At 44.4% G+C, this 23,979-nt stretch overlaps 3 pseudogenes; 2 read left to right on the forward strand and 1 right to left on the reverse strand.

Annotated features, from left to right (window-relative positions):
• LOC119278802 overlaps positions 1 to 23,979 on the reverse strand; it is a 148,162-nt pseudogene that overhangs the window by 114,097 nt on the left and 10,086 nt on the right.
• Positions 11,219 to 13,172, forward strand: LOC119278806 (annotated as a pseudogene).
• On the forward strand, positions 19,924 to 21,059 carry LOC119278804 (annotated as a pseudogene).

Raw genomic sequence — 23,979 nt, forward strand, 5'->3', positions numbered from 1 at the left:
GATGGCGAAGGCGAGCAGCCTGAAGGCGTCGGTGGCGGCGGCGACGGCAAGGTGGAGCAGGGGCGTTGGGCGGCGACGGCTACGAGGAGGAGCAAGGGGCAGGGGCGTCGGTGACAGCGATGGTGAGCAGCCTGACGGCGTCGATGGCGGCGGTGACGACAAGGTGCAGCAGGGGCGGCGGGCGGCGACGGCAACGAGGAGGAGCAGGGGGCGTCGGGGGAGAAGTAAGGGATTTGGTCGAACTGCTAAGTTTTGCTTATATAGCAAAGCCTTTAGTCCCGGTTGGTGGCGCCAACCGGGACTAATGACCCCCTTTAGTCCCGGTTGGTGCCACCAACCGGGACCAAAGGTCACTTTTCATCAGCCCAAAGGACGGGAAGCAGAGCCCTTTGGTCCTGGTTGGTGGCACCAACCGGGACTAAAGGGTGGGCATTGGTACCGGTTGGTGCCATGAACCGGAACCAATGCACCCCCTTTAGTCCCGGTTGGTGCCAACAACCGGGGCCAAAGGCCCCTGTGCTGCCCGCGTCGCGGCCAAAGTTTAGTTCCACCTCGCCAATTGAGAGGGGCGCGCAGTGGTTTATAAGCCCCAGTGCCGCACCCCTCTCGAGCTCCTGTCCATTCCAGGCTTACGGGCCTAATTGTTACTGCTATGCCTGATGGGCCTTCTGGGCCTACTCCGGGCCTGAATCCTGGCCCACGGATGGGTTTCGAGTCGTATTCACGCCGTGGTGGCCCAGTTGGTGGCAATTTTTTTATTTTTTCCCAGTTTTTTTGTTTTCTTTTTTGCTTTATTTATTTTGTTTTTTTCTACTTACAACAAAATACTTATTTACTTAGTTTATAATTGCTTATTAATTTTATTTTATGATAACTTTTTGCTATTAAAGTTTCTAACAAAAAAAGTTCTTTATGAAAATTCTTTTTTCTTTTAATGATTTTGAACATAAAATACTTTGATAATTTTAGTTGCATCAATTTTATATAATTTTAGTTTCAATAATACTAGAGGTTCCTTATAATGTTTTGAACAGAAAATACTTTGATAATTTTAGTTTCATAAATTTTATTTATGTTATTAAACTTTATTTTTTATTTCATTTTGTTTCTACTTATCTATTTTATTAAGGTTTATATTATTTTGTTTCAAATTACTTATTTATTTTATTATATTTTGTTTCTGACTTCATTTGTTATTTTTCATGCATTTACTGATTATTTTGAGGTATAAGCCCATGAAATTGAAAAGCATTTGAAATGAACTATGAAAAGGTTCCAAGTTGGCATGGTATCATCATTTCACCCACATAGCATGTGCAAGAAAGTACAGAGGCTTACGGCAAAAACTGGATGCACTTCGTGTACAAAACAGACAATCTCCTTCAAAGTATCAGGGTTTCATACGGAAACTCGTCTGTTACAAAGGGATTTCATTTTTTGAACTTATTTTAACTCCATAGTTTTTCTGTGTTCAAAATGCACCATTCAAAGCCACATCAATTTACAACCCTTTCCGACTTCATTTGTTGTTTTTCATGCATTATTTTGAGCTATAAGACCATGAAATTGAAAAGCATTTGAAGTGAACTCTAAAAAGGTTCCAAGTTGGCATGGTATCATCATTTCACCCACATAGCATGTGCAAGAAAGTACAGAGGCTTACGGCAAAAACTGGATGCACTTCGTGTACAAAACAGACAATCTCCTTCAAAGTATCAGGGTTTCATACGGAAACTCGTCTGTTACAAAGGGATTTCATTCTTTTGACCTTATTTGAACTCCATAGTTTTTTCTGTGTTCAGAATGCACCATTCAAAGCAACATCATCAATTTACAACCCTTTCCGACTTCATTTGTTATTTTTCATGCATTTACTGATTATTTTGAGATATAAGACCATGAAATTGAAAAACATGTGAAATGAACTCTGAAAAGGTTCCAAGTTGGCATGGTATCATCATTTCACCCACATAGCATGTGCAAGAAAGTACAGAGGCTTACGGTAAAAGCTGGATGCACTTTGTGTACAAAACAGACAATCTCCTTCGAAGTATCAGAGTTTAATACAGAAACTCGTCTGTTACAAAGGGATTTCATTTTTTTGAACTTGTTTGAACTCCATAGTTTTTCAGTGTTCAGAATCCTCATTCAAAGCCACATCATCAATTTACAACCCTTTCCGACTTCATTTGTTATTTTTCATGCATTTACTGATTATTTTGAGCTATAAGACCATGAAATTGAAAGGCATTTGAAATGAACTCTGAAAAGGTTCCAAGTTGGCATGGTATCATCATTTCACCAACATAGCATGTGCAAGAAAGTACAGAGGCTTACGACCAAAACTGGATGCATTTCGTGTACAAAACAGGCAATCTCCTTCGTAGTATCAGGGTTTCATACAAAAACTCGTCTGTTACAAAGGGATTTCATTTTTTTGACCTTATTTGAACTCCATTATTTTTCTATGTTCAGAATGCACCATTCAAAGCCACATCATCAATTTACAACCCTTTCCGACTTCATTTGTTATTTTTCATGCATTTACTGATTATTTTGAGCTATAAGACCATGAAATTGAAAAGCTTGTGAAATGAACTCTGAAAAGGTTCCAAGTTGGCATGGTATCATCATTTCACCCACATAGCATGTGGAAGAAAGTACAGAGGCTTACGGCAAAAACTGGATGCACTTCGTGTACAAAACAAACAATCTCCTTCGAATTATCAGGGTTTCATATGGAAACTCGTCTGTTATAAAGGGATTTCATTTTTTTGAACTTATTTGAACTCCATAGTTTTTCTGTGTTCAAAATGCACCATTCAAAGCCACATCATCAATTTACAACCCTTTCCGACTTCATTTGTTATTTTTCATTCATTTACTGATTATTTTGAGCTATAAGACCATGAAATTGAAAAGCATGTAAAATGAACTCTGAAAAGGTTCCAAGTTGGCATGGTATCATCATTTCACCCACATAGCATGTGCAAGAAAGTACAGAGGCTTACGACAAAAAATGGATGCACTTCGTGTACAAAACAAACAGTCTCCTTCGAATTATCACGGTTTCATACGGAAACTCGTCTGTTATAAAGGGATTTCGTTTTTTTGAACTTATTTGAACTCCATAGTTTTTCTGTGTTCAAAACGCACCATTCAAAGCCACATCATCAATTTACAACCCTTTCCGACTTCATTTGTTATTTTTCATTCATTTACTGATTACTGTGAGCTATAAGACCATGAAATTGAGAAGCATGTGAAATGAACTCTGAAAAGGTTCCAAGTTGGCATGGTATCATCATTTCACCCACATAGCATGTGCAAGAAAGTACATAGGCTTACGGCAAAAACTGGATACACTTCGTGTACAAAACAAACAATCTCCTTCGAATTATCAGGGTTTCATACGGAAAATCATCTGTTATAAAGGGATTTCTTTTTTTGAACTTATTTGAACTCCATAGTTTTTCTGTGTTCAAAATGCACCATTCAAAGCACATCATCAATTTACAACCCTTTCCGGCGTCATTTATTATTTTTCATTCATTTACTGATGATTTTGAGCTATAAGACCATGAAATTGAAAAGCATGTGAAATGAACTCTCAAAAGGTTCCAAGTTGGTATGATATCATCATTTCACCCACATAGCATGTGCAAGAAAGTACAGAGGCTTACGGCAAAAACTAGATGCACTTCGTGTACAAAACAAACAATCTCCTTCGAAGTAGCAATGTTTCATACGGAAACTCGTCTGTTATAAAGGGATTTCATTTTTATGAACTTATTTGAACTCCGTAGTTTTTCTGTGTTCAAAATGCACCATTCAAAGCCACATCATAAATTTACAACCCTTTCCGACTTCATTTGTTATTTTCCATGCATTTGCTGATTATTTTGAGCTATAAGACCATGAAATTGAAAAACATTTGAAATGAACTCTCAAAATGTTCCAAGTTGGCATGGTATCATCATTTCACCCACATAGCATGTGCAAGAAAGTACAGAGGCTTACGACAAAAACTGGATGCACTTCGTGTACAAAACAGACAATCTCTTTCGAAATATCAGGGTTTCATACGGAAACTCGTCTCTTACAAAGGGATTTCACCCACCTAGCATGTGCAACATATAGCTCTCTGGAGCATCTAATTAATTCATACATCGAAATTATGAAAAACATTTATATGCAAAAACAAATGCGATCATAATCACAACCAAGGTAACAACTGATCCAACTGCATAATGATACCAAGCCTCGGTATGAATGGCATATTTTCTAATATTTCTAATCTTCAACCGCATTGCATCCATCTTGATCTTGTGATCACCGACGACATCCGCAACATGCAACTCCAATATCATCTTCTCCTCCTCAATTTTTCTTATTTTTTCCTTCAAGTAATTGTTTTCTTTTTCAACAAAATTTAACCTCTCGACAATAGGGTCAGTTGGAATTTCCGGTTCAACCACCTCCTAGATAAATAAAATATATGTCACGTTGGTCGGCATAATTGTCATAAACAATAAATGAACCAAATAGTTATCAAAAGATAATATATATACCACATCCGAATCATAGACAGGACGAGGGCCAGCGGGGGCGGATACAAAACCATCACACCGTATAATAACAAGAAATAATAAAAGTAAGAAAATTAGACAAGTATCTATCTGAAGTAAGAATTTTTTTTCTTTCAGAAAGAAGATAAGAACAAGAGGCTCACCACGGTGGTGCCGGCGGCGAGATCGGCGCGAGCGATCGACGGCGGTGAAGATGGGGACAGGACGTGACGGACCGCTAAACCTAGATAAATCTCGGGGAAAATGGAGCTCGGAGGTCGAGTTTCGAGAGGAGAACGATTAACTAGCGTGGCTCGGACATTTCATCGAACACCTCATGTGCATAGGAGGTGAGCTAGAGCACCCAAGTGCCCTCCCCTCGCCGGCCAGAAAAAACAGAGTGCTCTGCCGCGGCGATGGGTATATATAGGCAACTTATTTTTCCCGGTTCGTGGCATGAACCGAGACTAAATCCCTCCCTTCTATACCGGTTCGTGGCACGAACCGGTACCAATGGCTGTGGGCCAGGAGCGTGGACCATTGGTCCCAGATCTTGCCTAGAACCGGGACAAATGGATCCAGACGAACCGAGACCAATGCCCACGAGGCCCCGGCCGCCCCCCTGTGCTCATGAATCGGGTCTAATGCCCCCCCATTGGTCCCGGTTCATGAAGAACTGGGACTAATGGGCTGGCCAGGCCCGAACCAAAGCCCTGTTTTACTAGTGCTGCGACCTCGGCTGGATTGGCGCCACCGGATCCTCGGCGCATGGTGGATCAGGTGCGGGCCGGTGCCCTCGGCCGTGTGGACGGTGAGTTATCCGGTGGATGCGAGCCAGGGCGTGGCGGTGGCGGCTTTGGCTTCGCGGCTTCAGATCTGGCCGCCTTCCATCCTCTGCTGAGGATTCGGCCAGTCCTTCCCCCCAGACCTGGCATGCTCCGTCCTGGACGTCGGTTCTCCGTCGGGTGGGAGTGGTGACGGGAATATTGCCAGGATAAATCCCAGCCAGCCCTGCTGGCTGTGACGGCGGCGACGCCCGTGAGCTCCACGCACCTCCTTGGGGGCGTCTGTCAGGTGTTGGGCGGCGGCGACACCCTTGGCGCCGTATCCTTCGTGAAGGCGCTGCTTTGGGAGCAAGGTGGGAAGTTGTACTTCGATGTGTTGTGTGTGGTGGGTGTCGACGGCAGCAACATAAACTGCAGCGGTGGTGGTGTGCCCTTGGTCCATGCCATGTTTGTGTGCTCACCCTGTGGTTGTGGTGAGCCTACTCCAGTGCACGTGGCTACTGGAGAGGAGGGGATAGTGATTCCCCTCGGCAGTGTCACTCTAGCGAGCCGGTTGTGCAAAAGCTCCTCATTTTGATATTGGCCCTGGCTGCTGCTCCTTAGTTCATTCTGGCAGCTCTCCTCTTGCATGCACGGGTCCTTGGTTTTTGGTGATGTTCTGCTCTAGGTGAGAAGTCGACGGCAGGTCGGGTCTGCCTGGTCCCCACAATGTGGATGCCATCGGTGCCACTCACCCAGGTTTTAGGGTGAACGTGTTCATTCGTCGACGGTGCGGTGCCTTTTGAGCCAAGTGAGGAGGCAGGGGCCTTTTTCGATGATGGATCTAGATGGTGGTGTTTTCCGTCTGGGTCCCAGGTGTTGTGGGAACAGCTTCCTCTTTTGGTATCTGATCTTCCTCTCCTTCGTCGGCATCTCCCTTCTCCTAGGCTTCGTGCGTGCAAGAGGCCTTGTCATCTTCAAGCTAGGTGCTTCATGTTGATCTTTTATTTTAGTTTGTTGTATGTCTGGCATGTGAGCTGCTCCCGACACCATCGTATATTGCCGTGTTTTCTTTTTGGTTTATTTCGAGGTTGTTATCCAGAGTTTTTAATCCTGGCCGGTTGATGGCTTTGTTAATTCAAAGTCGGGCTCTTCGCGAGCCTTCGTTCCAAAAAGGTTCTGTTCAGTGGAGGAACTTGGGAGCAACGCAAGGTGTTTTAAAGAAAGTAGCCGTCTCGGTCGAGATGATGCAACCGATGCAGTCGTATACTAACAAAAAAAATTATTGAAACCATATTAAAATTTGCGCTTCGCCGTCGCATGTGCGCTGCGTGGAGGCTCGTACCAGTGATTGTTTTTAAGATTCGTGCTTTTCCTTCAGTTTTCCACTTAGTTTCCTTTGTAAGAAGGGTCTGCTAGATATTTCCCTGAAGGATTAAAAAATATTGTAGGATTTAAGAAATATTTAGAATTGTTCTATATATTTTTTTAAATGAATGGACATTTTAAAAAAATTCCAAACTTTCGTGAATCTACAAACATTGTTTTTCAAATTCAAACATTTTTTATTTTTTGGAAAAAGGTTTGAACATTTTTGTAAAAGAATAATTATACAAGAGCACAAGAAAAAACCAAAATTAAACCTATAAAAACCAAGAGAGAAAACAATAGAAAACCTGAAAAGGAACTTCATAGAAACCTTTGTAAAACTGGACAAACCATCCACAAAGCCTTCCCCAAAACCGTGAAAACAGGAAATGCCTTTTGGTCCAGCCAACTTCACTTGGTGCTATTTGGCCAGCCCAACTTCACTCGATGTGTGTGTTACACCGACATCTTATCGCCAAGATCGACAAATCGGATTCACCATTTTTCATCTCAACGTCCGTAAAGTCTAAAGATGTACTCCACGACATTTTTTGGGCTACCCCGAGTAAAAGAAAGTGACAAAAACACAACAGTTTTCAATAAAGTATCCTTATTAAGAAATTAAATATAATCAAGTGGTATATAGCATAATGAACATACTCTCGGCATCTACATACCTAAATCTAATGTAGAGTGGGTGAAAGTTTATCCAAAGACTTTGATGCCACCCACGTGGGGTTAAACATCATTTGTCGGCTGCTCCAACCGTATACACACCCCTTAAAACAATAGAGTAGTTTATCATCTTGGGCTACCTAAAGTGTTGCCACCAAAAAAAATGGAGTAATTTTTCATCTTATGGATTGGAATATATAGGACAAATGTTTCCGACCACCCAGTGATAGTTACCTTCATGCTTGTTTGGTATGTTAAATGTAGTATCCGTCAAAACCGAGATTATGTACGTATAGTATGTAGCATATAAGAATATCTGGGTAGTATATATCCTACGCTTTAGGTAGTATGTACTCCTTTTTTAGTATATTGTTTTACACGTAAAATTTGAAGGTATTCAAAATATACAAAAAAAATCTATGGATTCACATGCAATTTTTTCGTATAGTTTGCTTTCAAAATTTTAGATATACTATCTGAACATACTTAGAATGATAAACTAGTATATATACTATCGCATGATAGTATATAAAACATGATGTACTAGATGACGACGACTGACTCGGAGATGGACCTGTCACCGTGGAGTAGCACGGAGACCAGTTTGTGGACAGGGTTGTGGGTGAGCAGCAGCTGGTAAGGTATTCCCTTGAGCCTCAGGGCCACCTCCGGACGGTGGCCGTACATGCTACCGAAAGCGCTCAAAACCTTCACCGTCTCACTCATTTTTGCTTCCAAATTCCGTGACTGCTTGCTGATATGAACGGGTCTGGGGATGCTTTGTTGCCGTATCTTCTCTTGAAAGCAGGGCCATCTCTAGGAATTCGGGGGCCCGGTGCGAAATACAAAATGGGCCCCAAAATTTTAGAAAAGAACGTGTAACTAAAATCTAATATAGCGAAGCATACTCACAAAAATGTATAATTTCAAATGAGTGTTATAACGTATACGATTTATAAATTTATTAGAAACTAATGATATATGAGTGAAGGAAGTACTAAAGCAATAAATTAACCTCATCTTCTTACAAAAACGATGATCCGTCTTGTATTTCTTGAAATGAAGATTTCAGTTATATCTTCGTAACTAATTTTCATCAGGATATCATTTTCCACCATTATTGTGATTAATACATTCGGTCTTTCTTGAAATGAAATATGCTAGTATAGCTAGCTAACACACAAGTATTAAGAATTAATACTAGAATTAAAAATTGGATTACAGGCAGTATATGGCATTAATCCTATTAATTTGATTAGAACCAAGTACAAACCTAACTGAGTGGTACTACTATACTGGAAGTACCTAATTTGATTACAGGCGGTGAAGGGATTGCGTTTGATTTGGCTTGAAACTACCGAAAGAATCAGCGAGAGAAAGATTGTACGAGTGTAAAATATTAACCTAACCCCCATTGATTATGATTAAAAGCGGATGATTTACGGCTTACTTGGGATATATATGGGGATGAATGGATGATGTGCTGGAGTAGCAAAGCTGGCGGTGACGGTCAGATGCACGGTGGACTCGCGAAGGCAACTGTGATCGATCTCGTCGCCGAAGCAGCCGGTGGCGCCTCGCTATTCTCTCGCTCGAAATCGTTTTTTGAGACAACGTCTCGAAGCTTTATTAATTCGTTAAAATATTTACAGGGACGGATGGTAAATTTCCGGGATGCCCTAACCAAACATGACAGCCACCACCGCTCGAAATCGTGGAGACACGAGCGCCTGGCTTAGCGAGTAGGCCTGCCTTGTTTTGTTTATCTGAATTTCTCCAACCAGGCCCAAACAGAGTGTTCTACCGGTACTGGGCTAATTGGGCCCCTACTCTTTTTATCGGAACGACCGGCCACAGTAGTTTTCTCCCGGTCGTGGACCACCAAACGGCAACGCACCCAGCAACCGATCGTGAACCAGAACGGTTTTGCCGATTTTCTCTCCATCGGGGCCCCCCAATTTTGGGGGCCCTGTGCGATCGCACATCTCTCACACCCTTGTCAACGGGCCTATTGAAAGGTGAGATGTGTAAAGATGGGGGAAAGAAACTACTCAGCTGAACCTTTCCAAAGTTGAGATGCATGTGTAAAGAAACTTATCTGATCCTTACCTCAATAAACTTGTTCTTGGCTGAAAGCATTGTACAGGTTCGGTTAAATGGAATTACTTGGGAGCCACACTTGTCTTTTCAAAAGATAAGTAAGCGTCTCGAGATGACGCAAGCCATGGGACAATCATAGTATATATTCGTATATACATAATAAAAAAAAATTCTTCCGTCCCTTAACTTTTCCGATGTTATAGGAATGGCCCTTCAGCTTTAATACGAGCAAAATCTAGTCCTTTAATTGAATTTTCTTTTTTGAAACGGAGGCAAAAGATTTGCCTTATTCATTACTTAAGTAGTTTAGAGTTGCTTTTACAATGAAAAGCGAAAAGAAAGATTACAAGACCATTACTCTCCCGGCATGATTTGACACAAGTGCTTTGCACCCGCAGTTACCCATATGCTGGCCTCGTTCTAAATGTTTGAAAGCGAGATAGACGGAAGCGTCGACTCGTGACATCCACTTGGCGGTGAATGGCGCGAGGACGTCGACTCGGAAGCGTTGACTTGTGACAGAACACAAAATTTTCTTTATAAACTTAGTCAAAGTTTGTAAAGTTTGACTTTTCAAAAAACCTATATGCACTACATATGGAATGGAGGGAGTATAACTATAATCATCAATGTCGACATGTACTAACTAGTAAACCATTATTTTCCTTCAATCCACGTCGTAGTATTGAGGAATGATCTAATCATCCTGACCCGGTCCACTTGTGACTAGGTACAGGAAACTAAACTGAGCATTCAATCATTTAAGGTGAGCTCATCTTAATTATCTTATCTTGGTCACCGTTGATCTCACCAAACAGACTTGACAACTGACATCGTGCGTGGATTGACATCAAGTTTCGTCAAGGTCCTATCCAAAGAAGCATAATGCTGTTACATTGTCTTATTAATGCCATCTGTAAATGTATGATTGCTTATTAATGGATTGTATGATCGATTTCGTTATCAGTTTTTTTTAAAGAAGTGCATGTATGATCGATTCAACATCTACGTATCAAGGCCAAGTCCAACAAGTTTCCAAAGTTTTGTATAGAAAGAGATAGAAATGGCACGAGGTCTGCAACTGGAGCAAATCCATGGTCAAGTGGCCAAGTGGCACTTCCTTTTTGGCAAAACCCAAGAGGTGTATTGCTGTTACATTATCTAGAAGAAATACTCTCGAACCTAGAACTTGCTAGCTAATGGAACAAGGCACACATCTCCCACTATATAAGGCTGGCTAATGGCTACACGTATGGGGACAAGCAAGGAGCAAATCACATATTTGAGCGAGCAGAGTATATCAGGGTCGACGCCACTAAGCAAAAAATGGGAGGTACGCATCATGCTCCCTTCCCTCTCTGCCTCTCTAGTCTACTGATTCATTTTTGATCAGGTAGGGCACAAAAAAGCCGTCAGGGCTGATTGCCTGATCGTGCCGGCGTGCACGCACGGGCACACGGCGGAAATGACAGGCGTCCAAGAGCAACGGGCATCCAGATGCAGGCAATCCGGCGGCATCCTACCCTCGCCGGCTCGTCCGATTTTTGCTCGGGCCGGCAGGCGTCTAATGAGCTCGGTTTCCAAAATTCAAAGCCACTTGTTCAAGGTCTAATTGATCGCTTATTTTCTCATGTATCCTAATACATTAATTCTTCGACTGTTCAAATTGGACTCGCTCCTCTTATGTTGAACCGTAGTTGAGTTAAAGTGCTAAACTCACATCTACATGTATGGCTGCAGGTGTCACCTTCTTCTCTTATTGTTTTCATCTATCGTTTCAAAGCATCAAGGGTCAAAATCTTATCTTGTGACATGTAAGTTCTCTTATGATTTTACTATTTTCTACCCTTTTTATATCTCAGATGTTGTCACTTCGCTGTGTCAAACAATTAGCACTTCTATATCTTTAAGAATTTCAAGTTATGGTAATTCTATGAATATATGACGTTATGTTTAGTTTTGTGTTATATACTTATATCTTCTACTTCCTCCTATCAAAAAAAAAAAGAGTCGTTGCATTATTTCAGTACAATGTGTACAATATGATGCTATATATACATATAAAAAGGCTTTAGACTTGAAAAAAACAAACTTTGAAATTTTGAATACACAGTCTTCAAATCCTAGGCCTGCCCCTGCCGGTGTCCCATCTCCGGCAAGATCCGGAGTCGCCCTCACAAGGTCTCCGCCCCTCATTCTTCTCCGTGATAATCGCCCTACAAAAAATAATAATTACGGGCAACTTGAAGATAACCCACGCGTGTATATAATTAGTGTGAAGTTAAGTTTTATTTTTATATGTGCTCCTTAATTGATGATTTTGTTGTCATGGATCTGATCCAAACAAGTTCCGACACTAATTATGTTTGTGCAGCCGTGCATGGTGTGTGCCACGGAATGGTCGGGGACAACCTGCCCTCGCGGAGCGACGTGGTGCAGTTGTACAAGCCCCGCAACATCCACGCCATGCGCATCTACAACCCGGACCAGGAGGCCCTCGCGGCCCTCCGGGGAAGTGCGATCTCCCTCATCCTTGACGTCCGCGGGGTCGACGAGGTCCGGCGCCTCGCCGGCGACCCATCATATGCCGCCAGCTGGGTCCGGAGCAACGTGCAGGCCTACTACCCGGACGTCTTCATCAGGTACATCGCCGTTGGTAATGAGGTGCCCGCCGGCGACACCGGCATCATCCTCCCGGCCATGCAGAACGTGCACAACGCTTGGCGTCTGCCAACCTCTCCAGCAGCATCAAGGTGTCAACGGCGGTGAGGTTCGACGTGATCACCAACTCCTTCCCGCCTTCAAACGGCGTGTTCAGGGACCCTTCTGGCTTGGTGCCCATCGCGCGCTTCCTGGACCGCACCGGCGCCCCGTTCCTGGCCAACGTCTACCCCTACTTCGCCTACAGGGACGACCGCGGCCAGAACATCAGGCTCAACTACGCGACGTTCCAGCCCGGCACCACGGTGAGGGACAACGGCAACGGGCTGAACTATACCAGCCTCTTCGACGCGATGGTCGACTCCATCTACGCCGCGCTGGAGAAGGCCGGCACGCCCAACGTCAGAGTGGTGGTGTCGGAGAGTGGGTGGCCGTCGGCGGGCGGGTTCGGGGCATCGGTGGACAACGCGCGGAACTACAACCAGGGCCTGATTGACCACATCCGCAACGGCACGCCCAAACGGCCAGGGGCGATCGAGACGTACATATTCGCCATGTTCAACGAGAACAAGAAACCAGGGGATGAGGTCGAGAGGAACTTCGGGCTCTTCTTCCCCAACAAGCAACCTGTCTACCCGACAACCTTCCCCAATTAATAAGCCCAGTGCTTCTGAATGAATGCTCTATTTACGTTGCTGGCGTTTCATGGATGCATGCTTTGCCACTTTGAATAAAAATAGAACTGATTTTATTTTATTTTTCATTGATTTTCATGTTTCTTTTTTATTTACGAAAAGACCATACGAACATTTTTCCAAAAGCATGAATTATTTTAAAGACATAAATAATTCTTTAATAACACATGAACACTTTTATATATTAAATGTATTTTATTTTGTCTATGTTTTTAACTAATTTTAAATAAAATACTCCCTCCATTCAGAATTAGTTGTCTTTGATTTATTAGATAATACGGATGTATCTAGACATGTTTTAATGTATCTAGACATGAATTAGTTCATATATAGTGTTGGCAATAAGCCGCGGCGGTGCATCGAGCACGTTGGGCGCGTGTATGGGCGCGCGTCTGACGAGCTGGACGCGTCGGGTCTGCGGCGGGTGCGTGCGTGTGTGCGTGCGTTGTGTACACGGGCATGTCCGTGCGGGTGTGCGGGTGTCCGTGCATGTAGATAGTAGCTGTTAGGCCGGGTCGCGTGGCACGATCGAGGGCGCGGTCGCTGGTGCTCGCCGTGGGGCGCGCGTTGCGGAGCGCGACGCGGGCGCGAGCGGAGCAAGCGGAGCGCGGGCGATCGGGAGGGAGTGGAGGCATGGGTTCGAGCCCGGTGCTGGCTCAAGTATAAAGCCACGCGAGGGGGGCCTTGTAACAGCTGTGGGTTCAGCTCGAGTACGTGCTCGAGGGAAAAACTGAAGGCGTTCGTGCGCTGGTACACCACCGTGTCTATCTTCTACTCGTGCCTTCTTCTTCCTTGGTTCGGTTTGGTCGCCGGCGAGGTGACGCAGAGTGAGAGCTAGGGTAGAGGGAGAGCTAGGGCATAGCCACGGCGTTTGCTAGGGCGAGGAGAAGCGAGGCAATGGACTGGAGGTTCCAACATTTGGCATCAGAGCCTCGTGGCGATCAGGGCGCGCCGGCGATGTCCATCGTACCGTACGGTGGTGGTTCCGCGGCGCGGTGGCGCATCCAGCGCCGGTGCTCACGGGGGAGAATTACGTCACTTGGGCTATCAAGGTGGAGGCCGACCTGGACGCCGCAGGGCTGTGGGAGGCGGTGGTGCCGTCGGAGGACGCGGCGTCGGCGGTGACTCGCTAAGAAGGACAAGCCGGCGAGGGCTTATCTGCTCCGGGTGCTCGGCGACGACCTTCTGCTGCAGGTGGCCGCGAAGAAGACCACGTCGGAGATTTGGAGCAGCTTGAAGGCTCGGTTCATCGGAGCAGATCGCGTGCGCGCGGCGCGGCTAGGCACGTTGCACGGGGAGTGGGAGCTCCTGCGCATGGCGAGCGACGAGTCGCTGGACGCGTTTGCCGGGAAAATCAGCGGCATGGCGGCGCGCTACACCGGGCTTGGGGCGACGCTCGACGACGCGTCGATGATAAAGAAACTCCTGGATGCTGCTCTTCGAGGACGCGCTCAGGCGCCTGAAGGCGTTTGACGAACGGCTCCGACGACGCGGGCAGACAGGCGGCGAGAGCGCGGACGGGCAGCTCATGTTCACTGCGGCACAGTGGCGAGTACGAGAGCGACAACGTGGCGGAGCTCGGAACGACGACGACGGGGCGCGCAGCGAGGCGTCGGGCTTCAGCGGCAATAGGAAGGGCCGGTGCTACAAGTGCGGCGCGCGGGGTCACATTAAACGTGACTGGCCGCAGTGGAAGAAGGCGCCGGCGCCGGAGCGTGCACTGCTGATCGACGGCGACGTCGAGGACGGCGGGCTGCTCTGAGACGCGGCTTAGGGCGCGTGTGTTGGCAATAAGCCGCGGCGGTGCATCGAGCACGTTGGGCGCGCGTATGGGCGCGCGTCTGACAAGCTGGACACGTCGGGTCCGCGGCGGGTGCGTGCGTGTGTGCGTGCGTTGTGTACACGGGCATGTCCGTGCAGATGTGCGGGTGTTCGTGCGTGTAGGGAGTAGCTATTAGGCCGGGTCGCGTGGCACGATCGAGGGCGCGGTCGCTGGTGCTCGCCGTGGGGCGCACGCTACGGAGCGCGACGCGGGCGTGAGCGGAGCAAGCGGAGCGCGAGCAATTGGGAGGGAGTGGAGGCGTGGGTTCAAGCCCAGTGCGCTGGCTCAAGTATAAAGCCACGCGAGGGGGGCCTTGTAACAGCTGTGGGTTCAGCTCGAGTACGTGCTCGAGGAAAAAACTGAAGGCATTCGTGCGCTGGTACTCCATCGTGTCTATCTTCTCCTCGTGCCTTCTTCTTCCTTGGTTCAGTTTGGTCGCCGGCGAGGTGACGCAGAGTGAGAGCTAGGGTAGAGGGAGAGCTAGGGCATAGCCACGACGTCTGCTAGGGCGAGGAGAAGCGAGGCAAGGGGCTGGAGGTTCCAACATATAGGTGGGTCTATTTTGATAACACCTCTTAAGAGTCTTATTCTGATAATAGCGAGCTTATTGTGCTAACAGCCGACGCCCACCCACGAAAGCTATAAACTAATAACACCCCCACCTCCCCCACCTTATCCTCGCGTCACTACCCACCTCTCTCTCTCTTGTCCCTGTGCTCCTCCCTCCAATCCCCACGATCTCCCCTTCTCAGCCCCGCCCGCTCCATCTCTCTCCCAGCACCACCGCACGACCACCCCGACCACTTCGTGTCGCGTGGCGGCGCCCACCCCCTACCACCTCGCACCCTCGTTGTGGCGCCCCCACCACGCGGCGGCGCGCCCACCCCGACCACCTCCCACCACGCGCCGGTGCGCCCACCCCGACCACCTCCCACCACGCCCCACCCGACCACTTCCCACCACGCGCCGGCGCCCTCGCCCCCCGTCGCGGCCTGCGCCCCACCCCTGACTAACCGCTGCTGGTGCACCTCGCCACGACCCCGCCGCGTGTCCCTAGCATTGGATCTGGCCAAGCCGTGCCGCAATCGAGCAGCAGAAGGCCGAAACGAGCACGTTGATGTCCCCCACGAGCTCGGCTCCCTTGTCGCGCCCGTACCTGCGCCTCCCTCCTCCGACCACGGGCTAGGGCGCCGCCGTCCAGCGCGGGATCCCGACGGCTCTGTTCTCCCACCGCTGCCCCGCTGTTCTCCCATCCGGTGGCTTATCAGTCGACAGCATGCCGGATCCATGTCTCTGGCCCTCCCCCAAGTTCTCCCACATCGGCGGCAGGAGGCAAGTGCAGCCGCGCCCCATCCCGTGCGGCCAGCATGCTGACACCCACGGCATGCAGTGCGGGCTCCGATGCCGTGCAGTTCTTCGTGTTGTTTATAGGCTATTTTAGTAGTTTGTGTGGGTTTGCCGGAGTCTAGATCAGCCGCCACAGCCTACTTTGCTCGCCAGCGCCATGCGCCACTGCTGGCTGCAAGCGCGTAGTCCTCGCTCGGGCTAGATCCAGGGTGGCTCAGTTGGCGCGCAAGTGCAGTTCTTTTTCTTTTGAGTGGACTTGTGTGTGCTGTGTTGTGTGTTGGACTAGATGCAGTATGGACGGTGACGCCGTGCAGCTCATTGGTGGCGTACGTGTGATTCTACAACTAGAGCTAGCATCGTGCAGTTCGATAGCCCCCTGATGCATCTTATTTTGCAATTCTTTTGTTGTGTTCCGTGATCTCTGTGTGCTATTAAAAACTTGGGTGTGTTTTGGAGCAGTTCGCTAGTCTCCCGTCTGCAGTGCAGTACCCATGTCTTGAATAATTTTGTTTGAAGAGATAAGTGTAGTAGCTCATTAGCCCTATTGCATGAAGTGCAATTTGTTTCGTGTGTCTCAACCGACTAGAACAACAATTGCAGTGCGTTTTGTCCTTCGATGTGGTTCACTTTTGAGAGTGATGCCATTCACTTGCACCCAACATGAAAGTGTGAAAATTTAACGCAACAACAAAGATAGTAATAAGGTTCATTTTGATATATGTCGCGGTTCACTTGCCTCCTCTCTGCGGTACACTCTCGTTCACAAAAAAATTGAAAGAAAGGACAACAAAAACTCGTCTGAGAAAAGTTTATGTTCGACAAAAAAAATCATGAACTTCACTTGACCGTCTGATGCAGTGCAGGTTTTAATCTAAAGAAGTGCGGTTTGCTACCTCGTTTAGTAAAATTTATGACCCACAAAAAAGAAATGATGCAGTGCACTTGTCCGTTTGATGAAGTGTTGTTTTTAGTCCAAAGCAGTGCGGTTTGTTGTTTGATGCAGTACAAACGACGATTTTGGTGTCGCGAAAAAACAGAGTGTCCGCATTTTGTTAAAATTAAAAGTGCTCTTAAACCGTAAAGAATCACAGAGAGTGTTCTACATGAAGAAGTTGCGCCTCATTGATATCTTTCAAACAACGTGTAAATTGAATCATTTCGACCAATGGTTTGTAAAAATTTCGCGAAAAACGGCCGCTGCCTCTCATCGTCAGCTGCATGATTTTTAAAATTAACTAAAAACCGTATGGAATCTCAAAAACATTTCAACGTACGAAAGTTGCGCCTCGTCCGTAGCTTTCCAACGGCATATCACACGCCTCATTTTGACAAACGTTTTTAAAACTGAAGCGAAAACAGTACAAAAATTGCAAAAATTTGAAAAAACAGAATTCCGCGATTTACTAAATTTAAAACTGCTTTTAAACTGTAACGAATTAGAGAAAATAATAGATATGAAAACGATGCGGCTTGACGATATCTTTCCAACACCGTATCGTTTGTTTCATTCCGATGCGTGGTTTAGAAAAAATAGCGAAAATACGCTCGCTGCATCCCATCATGCGTGCACTGTTTTTTAAAACTGCTCTTAAACCGCGATGAATCTCGAAAAGTGTTCTACATGAAGAGGCTGCGCATTTGCCATAGCTATCCAACGATATATTATATGTCTCGTTCCGGCAAACGGTTTAAAAACTGCATCGAAAACAATGCCGAAAAAATGCATGCAATTTTTTCTGGTGACATTGCAGTGCTCGTTTGATAGGGATGCAATGCCCTCCATTGAGCGTGCAGTGCGAAAATGTTATCAGAATAACTATTCCGCTAATATTAGCAGAATAGACCGGCTATATATATAGACAAATGTAAGATAACTAATTTGGGACGGAGGTAATACTCCCTCCGTCTGGAAATACTTGTCATCAAAATAAATAAAAGGGGATGTATCTAGATGTATTTTAGTTCTAGATACATTTCTTTTTGTCCATTTTGATGACAAGTATTTTCGGACAGAGGGAGTATGTCTTAAACTGGTCAGAAAATCCAGGTTACTGGTTTTCTGCTAGACCCAGGAGTTTCGTTCAACCATTGCTTTTAGGAGCGCCTTTTTTATTTTGATGCAAGAGGTGCGGCACGTGGGATATGTTGGGCCATCCAATGTGCCCGTTTTAGTGACAATTCATCAACGCGTAGAATACGAGTAGGGCTGGAAAAAAAGCTCGAAACTCGCGAGCTAAACGAGTAGCTCGTGACTCGGCTCGAATCGAGTCGAACTCGAAGAATAACGAGTCGAGCCGATCTTTAGTTTAAGATCGTTTATAGACCAAGTTAAACGAGCCAATCTCACGAGTACTCGTGTAACTTGTTAGGCTCGGTACAAAAGATCAGCCACTCCCAATACAGAAAAAGATCAGCCACTCAGCACCCTATGTCCCAGGCGCATAACACAAGGCCTAGCCGTTGAAGGCCCAACCGCCTAGGAGACTCATGCGTTACAAGGAAATCACTATTGTTTAGTGATATATATGTTTAATATATACATAATCATTTTATAATATATGAGGGTTTTATGTTCATATCTTTAACGAGCTTAACAAGCTAAACGAGCCAGCTCGCGAGTTATACGAGTCGAGCCAATCTTGAATTTGAGCTCGTTATAATAACGAGTCGAGTCGAGCTAGCTCGTTAACGAAACGAGCTCTAGCGAGTCGAGCCGAGCTGGCTCGACTCCGCTCGAATTCCAGCCCTAAATACGAGGACCCATATACTGATTCCGCTCCATAGGATGAAAATTTACTCCACTATTTTAGGTGGAAGCACTTTTTGGTAGCCCAAGATAATAAATTACTCCACTATTATAAGGTGGTGTTCTCTCCAAAAAAAAGAGATAAGATGGTGTATACACAGTTGGCGAAACTAGTCAAGGATGTTCTAACCCCTTTGGGTGGCATCGTAGTCTTTGGATAGGTTTTCACCCACTCGGCATTAGCCTGTTGGCATCTTTTTATAGAAGAAAACTCCGTGAGCACCAAGCGCTCGAGCCGAGACTCGAATACTGGTGGGTTTGGTTGTGAACTCCCGCGCCTTGTCAACTGAGCTACGCAATGTTCTCCTGCATTAGGTTTAGGTATACAGATATAAAGAGTATGTTGACTATACTATATACCCCTTGCTTATATTTTAATTTAACAATAAGTGTCCTTTATTGAAATATACTATGTTTTTAGTTTTTTCTACATGGGGTAGGCCAAAGTGTTGAGCAGTCCATTTCGAGACTTGACGGATGAAAAATAGTGAATCCCACTTGTCGCACTTTGCGATAGGCTAGCCCAAATAGCACCGACAGAAGTTAGGCCGGCCCAACATTCATTTCCTGTTTTCACGGTTTCGCGAAGGCTTTCTGGATGGTTTGTCGAGTTTTGCAAAGGTTTCTAGTAAATTCTTGTTTGGGTTTTCAATTTTTTTATTTCTTGGTTTTTACAAGTTTAATTTTTCCATTTTTTACTTGGTTTGTGTATTTTATGTTTTTGTTTTTTTAAATGTTTCTGGAATTTGTGATCACTATTTTCACAAAAACTTATGTAAAAAATTTAAAAATGTTACAAGAGTTTTTTTTTTAAATGGTTGGCTCCCGAGTAACTCCGTTGAACCGAACCTTTATATATAATGGGCTTGATTATCCCATGGCTTGCATCATCTCGAGGCGCTTACTTTAAAAAAAAATTACATGTGTGGCTCCCGAGTAAGTCCATCGGACCGAATCTGTACAGATGCTTTCAGCCAAACAAGTTTATTGGGTTGAGGATGAGATAAGTTTCTTTAAACATCCCAACTATTGAAGGAATCAACTCAGTAGTTTATCTCCCCCGCACCGTGACTCCAATCAAGGAGTGAAGAGCTCAGTCTTTCAAGTGTCAAGAGAACATACAGCAACACAACAATAGCTAAGTGGCCAGTGGCATCACTATAGGTACCACCCGTTTCATACCGGCATTCATTGGCTTTGAGTTTCAGGTCCGGAATTTGGAAGGAAAAATGGGTGAGCCGGTTAAGGTGATGAGCACTTTCGGCACCATATACGGCCATCGTCCAGAGGTGGCCCTGAGCATCAAGGGCATATCTTATGAGCTGCGCCTCGAAGACCTTCCCAACAACAAGAGCGAGCTGCTGCTGACGTGCAACCCCGGCCGTCCACAAACTGGTCCCCGTGCTCCTTCATGGCGACAGATCCATCTGCGAGTCGCTCATCATCGTCGAGTACATCGACGAGGCCTTCGAGGGGCCGCCGCTGCTGCCGGCCGACCCCTATGAGAGGGCCACGGCCCGCTTCTGGGCGCAGTTCATCGACCAAAAGGTGCCATCTCTTGTGAACTTCTTAACAATATGTTTCTGTCCTGAACGCTATACTGCAGTTTGCTAGGCCGTTCTGGATGTCGATATGTATGGCCGATGGTGACAAGGAGGAGGAGGAGGACTTCTTGAAGGTAGCCAAGGAGAATCTCCTGCTTCTCGAGGGACAGCTTAAGGGGAAGAGGTTTTTTGGAGGGGACTCCATTGGCCTCGTGGACATAGCTGCCAGTGGATTAGCTCGCTGGCTCGAAGCCTTCGAGGAGATCTCCGGAGTGGATCTGCTCACCAATGAGGAGTTCCCTGTTCTGCACCGATGGGCGAAAGCATATGCCGGCGACGAGCGTGCTAAGGAGTGCCTGCCGAACATGGATGAACTGGTTTCCAAGTTCACTGCAGTGAGGAAGAAGTTTCAAGCAATGGCAGAGGTTCCGAAGTGATCCAGCGTTATCACTGTGAGGATATCATGGGGTTATAACATAAATCAATCGTATGGACTTAATGATCATGGTTTCCTGGGAAAAGGAACAAGCTACTTAAGTGCTGTGCCGGGTTTCTATGGAGTACTACTACTGTGTAATTCCCATTTAGTTGTAACTTGTCTTGCTTTCTCAGATACAGAAATCTGTAAAGACATGGCAGATTGTATTTCTTTTCCAATGCGGAGTGCAGCCACCATTACTAGCAGATTGAAACTGATGCTCTGGTTTTAGATTGTTGTTCACTTATTTATGACCACGAGTTTGTATGTTTCTTTTTTCATTTGGGATGTTATTATGTGAAGCTGTATGTAATTTGGAACTGCTGCACAATCTGATTGTGTTGAGAAAATATCAATATTATGATACTCTAAATGTATGGTCCATCTATATGACCCGATTCACTGGTTGGTGTTATATGGTACTCTGTTATGTTTTGAGGAACTTATATATTGAGGGATTAGTAATATAGAAGACGCGATGGTGGCCTTCCCTCAAAAAACAAAAACATAGAAGACGCGAGTTGAATGATTCCTAGTGGTAAAATTGTACATGTCTTTTTTGTCTTGGTATGTTACAGTAGTCTTTTTAGAAAATCATGACTGGAGTACTGAACCATAACCTCTTTCGAAAATGGTTCCGATATATGTGAAGCTCCGATATTTTACACGTCACAGCACAGAAATGTTAATGTGGTTGATGGCTTAGACTTTGACCCCATTTGCAAGAAATTATAGGATTAAAAGAAGCAAAAGCTTGTTTCTTTGAACTCGTCAACATACAATGACACGTACGCCAAACAGAGTTACCATCGATTAATAAAAAATTGATTGAAACTGATGCTCTGAATTTAGAGTTTTTGGTCACTTGGTTATGAAGAAGAGTTTATGTGTTTCTGCTTGTACTTTGTGAAGCACCACCAGCATCATTAGAATCTGTTTTATAATATGATTATCTATATCTATCTATATCAATATAAAAAGACCCAAAGTGGTAGATCCAACTAATCTTGGTCATCAGTTCATGTCAATCAAACGACCAAGATTGCTTCAATGACGAGCATTGAATATTTTTAACGTGCAATAAATATTGTTCCAAATATCAATATCAGCTGTAATCACATAATTATTGTGCAATTAATATGTTTCTTGATATCGCTGTGCAACTAATATTCTACCAAATATCTTTAAAATGTACATTCTATGAAATATGAAAATGCGTTGCACGTACACATTTACTAATTCTGACAAAAGTTATCATACTCTAGAATGAATATTGGCTTTCTATTTGACTTGATCCAATGGTTGGTGTTATAGGGTAACTATTTTGTTTTTGAGTGGGCACTAATATAGTAGAAGAGACAGGGAGTCCCATTTAGGGGTAGATGTTCAAGAACCTGTTGTTGAAGAGTGGCCACGCCCACGCCCAAGCTAAATGGACCACACTTAGTGTGGCCCACGAAAAACACTACAATTATTCTCTTTTTCATAAAACTTGAAAAAACTCCTAAAAAGGTTAAACATATTTATACTATTAATTTGTATATAACTAACTACAAAAGGGTAAAATATCTGTGTGCCATCAAGTATATTCCCAAATATTTGAGAAAGTGTTCATGTATAGTTTATAATGTTTATGTAACTCGAAATTATTGCTCACATATTTTGAGAAAAATAGTATTTGTAAGTTGTAACTAAAAAATTGTTCACATATTTTCAAAATAAGTGTTCAAGCATTTTGAATACAATATGCGACAAAAAAGTTGTTCAGATATTTTTTTAAACATCATGTATTAACTATTGTTCATGTATTCTTTTTAATGTTAATGTAACTAAAAAGTGTGCGTGCATTAAAAATGTGCATGAAGTAAAAAAGTTTTAAAATATTTAAAAATATATTCATGAGAATTAAAAAGTTGTTCATACATTTACAGTTTCCATAAATGTGTATGTAATTTTTAAAAATGGTTTATGTATCTTAAAACAGATTTATGTATTTGTAAAAAGCAAATCTTCAAAAAAGAAACAGAAAAGGAAGGAAATAAAAAAGTTAAGAATACGAAAAGGAAAACAGAAGCAACATGACTGGATGCATCTAGAGAGTTACGTTCTGTAATCTAATGATTCGATTAATAAGCACGAGCGCATCTAGAGAGTTGTGCAACAAGAGCCTGCTCACATGCAACTCCATCCACAAACTGGCCATCATCGAGTACATGGACGAAGCCTTAGAGGGGCCGTTGTTGCCACTGTTTATCTTTTGGTCAAAGTTTAGCGTGATTTGACCCCACTTTGAAAGTTTAGCATGATTTGATCATTTTGGGTACCGCCGGTTACGCCGACGGTAGGGTTTCATCAAGTACTGCCGAGACGTCCGCTCTGTGTTGACATGGCAAAGTGCCTACCGCTATGGTCAACGCGGATAGCTGATTGGATATCTTTTTTTTTTAAAAGGGAATAACCAGGCCTTTGCATCACAAGATGCACACAACCATGTAGTAGCCTATTAATATCTTAATGACCATTTGTGACCTGCAAAAAAATAAGATGAGAATGCTGCATTATTAAGTTTCAATTGACCACATTATTTTAACAGATACATATGTGTGTGATTTTTTTCACAACTTTTAAGAACTTACAAATATTTTCATTTAAGAACTTACAAATATATATTTTTTGTTAAAATTTAGGAAGCAGATTCTTGTATACATAGTTTTGTTTTCAAAAATCCTCTCCAAGTTGTTCCTTGTCTTTATTTTTGTCTATAACAAACTTAAAATGGACATTTGCTTATAGTACAAAAAAAATCACTTGCTTCTTAACCGTGTAGCATTGTAATTTTTTATATATAGGTAATCTACTACCTCTGATCCATAATTAGTGTTCTGGTTTTGAACTAAGGTTGAACTAAACTTAGTTCAAAATTGTGACACTTATTTTGGATCGGAGGGAGTACTATTAATTACATGACAAAAACATATTTTTTCTTTTATGAAATTGATGAATAAAAGATGAGGGTCACCACATGCTTGGTCATTGGATGGTGTATTAGTCACCCGTTGAAGGAATTTTAGGGGTGGTTATATTGTATTTATTTTGTCATAACCTACACACAATGCTTAATTGAACTGGAGAAACATTTACATTATTTCTA

Source organism: Triticum dicoccoides, chromosome 3B (assembly GCF_002162155.2).
Source record: "Triticum dicoccoides isolate Atlit2015 ecotype Zavitan chromosome 3B, WEW_v2.0, whole genome shotgun sequence".
NCBI classification, from domain to species: Eukaryota; Viridiplantae; Streptophyta; class Magnoliopsida; order Poales; family Poaceae; genus Triticum; species Triticum dicoccoides.